The sequence below is a fragment of the Penaeus vannamei genome, chromosome 1 (genome assembly GCF_042767895.1).
Source record: "Penaeus vannamei isolate JL-2024 chromosome 1, ASM4276789v1, whole genome shotgun sequence".
Classification (NCBI taxonomy): domain Eukaryota; kingdom Metazoa; phylum Arthropoda; class Malacostraca; order Decapoda; family Penaeidae; genus Penaeus; species Penaeus vannamei.
In genome coordinates this window covers 3479258-3481757 of record NC_091549.1, presented here as the reverse complement: position 1 = coordinate 3481757, position 2500 = coordinate 3479258, and positions in this window count along the sequence as shown.

Here is a 2500-nt window from a genome sequence, read left to right as displayed (position 1 = left end):
GCCCCTTCCTTCATTCAACAATCCCCCTACCCCCCCCCCTCCTCGCTTCCCCAATAACCACCACTCTCCGTCTCTCTCTTTCTCTTCCTCTTCTCTCTTTCCTTCTCCTTCTCTGCCTCCTCTCCATCTCCCTTCATCCTCTTCCTGTTCTCCCTCTATTTTTCTTCTCTGTCCTCTCCCTTTCCTTCCCTGCTTTTCCCTTCCTTCTTCTCCCTTTCTCCCTTCCCCCTCCCTCTCTCTTTCTCCCCCTTCCTCCTCTTCCCTTTCGCCCTCTCCCCCTCCCCTTCGCCCTCTCCCCCTCCCTCCCTTACTCTCCCTTCCTCCCCTTCCCCCCTCCCTCCCCTTCTCCCTCTTCCCCCTCCCTCCCTCTCCATTTCTCTTCTTCCACCTCCCTCCCTCTCCTTTCCTCCCCTCCTCCTCCCCTTCTCCCTCACCATTTCTCCTCTCCCCCCTCCCTCCCTACCTCTCCCTTCCTCTCCTTCCCCCTCCCTTCCTCTCTAAATGGAAAGGCAAGCCAGCGGGCGGAAATTTCACAGGGTCTCAACGCCCTTCCTCCCCACACAGAAATGAGGTGGGCGTGAGAACGATAGATTTCAGCCAGAGGGAATTTCCGCCTTATCACGAGCTAAGACGTGGGCGTCGTGTCAACAACTTGTCATGGGGCTTAATGGGGGAAATGTATATATATATTTTTTCTTTGAGGGATAGATTTTGGTTTATGAACACTTTTTTTAACACTAATGAAAAAAAAAAAAACACATACGCAGACATACACACACACATACGCACACACAGAAACACACACACACACACATATATATATATATATATATATATATATATATATATATATATATATATATATGTATATATATATATACATATATATATATATGTATATATGTATACATATATATATATATATATATATATATATATATATATATATATATGTATGTATATATATATATATATATATATATATATATATATATATATATATATGTATGTATGTATATATATATATATATATATATATATATATATATATATATGTATATATATATATATATATATATATATATATATATATATATATATATATATATATGCATATATATATTATACACATTTAGAATGAAAAATGCTTTAAGAAATAAACGGTTTGAAAAGTTTATATTATTTTATAGTTTATATATTATTTTAAAGTTTATATTATATTATATTAAATTTATTTTGCGTGAATATCACTACCTTCGGAAACTATTAAAAATTGATGGCGATCGATAAATTAAATTTTCTTTTCAATGAAGATTAAAAGCACGACGAGAGAGTTAAATTGTTTAGTTAGATCTAAAGGGAATTTTAAAGTTTGATAGAAAAAAATATAAGGAGCATTGGAAGGTCTAGCAGTTTGGTAAGTAAATGAAAAAATTACTTAAATTATGAATAAAAATTACTTAAAATGAAACACCATTTATGCGCATAATTGCGTACCAATAAGAGCATTAGCCGATACATATACCTACACAGGAAGTTACAGAGACATCCACGCACACAGAAATATACACACACCACCTTTAAAAAACACACACATACACATTCCACATAAACAACACACACACAGCACATAAATACACACACAACACATACACACACATACATACACACACAGCCCATAAAACATTCAACCACTTACATACACAAGACATAAAACACACACACACACACACACGCCAGTTTGCTAGACCAAAAAGACCGAGATGTGTTCGGGGCATGACAAACATAATCTTTTCTTTCGACACTCATGAGGCAAATTCAATTGCCAATCCAGACTCATAACGTAACCTTTAAGGCGCAAATCAACCGGGTGACCTGTCGTCATACCGTAATCAGGGGGTTCGCTAGAGCAATACCTGATCTCAAAGGATTGCAAGTGCTGACTTTTTTTTCCCGTCCTCACTCGATCGAAGTCCCCCTTCCTCCTCTCCCCCCTCCCCCGCCCCCCCCTTCCCCTAATCACTGGACTTGACAACTTGCGACTTTTTCCTCTCCCCTAAGATGAAAAACAAGCTAAAAGGGGTCGCCATTTTGACGCCGTGGAGGAGATCCAGGCGACCCTTGACACACTTCAAGTACGACCCTTCCACCGGCTGTTCCAGAGGCAGGTAGGCGTGCTGAGGGCGGAGTTGCACAAGGGGGCTCACTTTAGAGGCTGTTGTAGTTCACCCGCAGTGCTGGGGCGGCATGACATACATCCCATGTCCCCTTCGAGTTCTGTGGATTAACGGTCTTTACACAAAATCACCAACAACTCAATTACAAGGCCTAACTATCTCGTCTTGCTCCTCCTCTTTATCTTCAAGAAAAAAAAATGTTATCAGATTTCCATAACGATAATCATACAGTAATAATCATACAGTTTACCAAATAACAATAACAGAATCGATTGTATTGCGAAAAATAATTGCAAAACATCAATGGGAAAATCAGCTGAGGT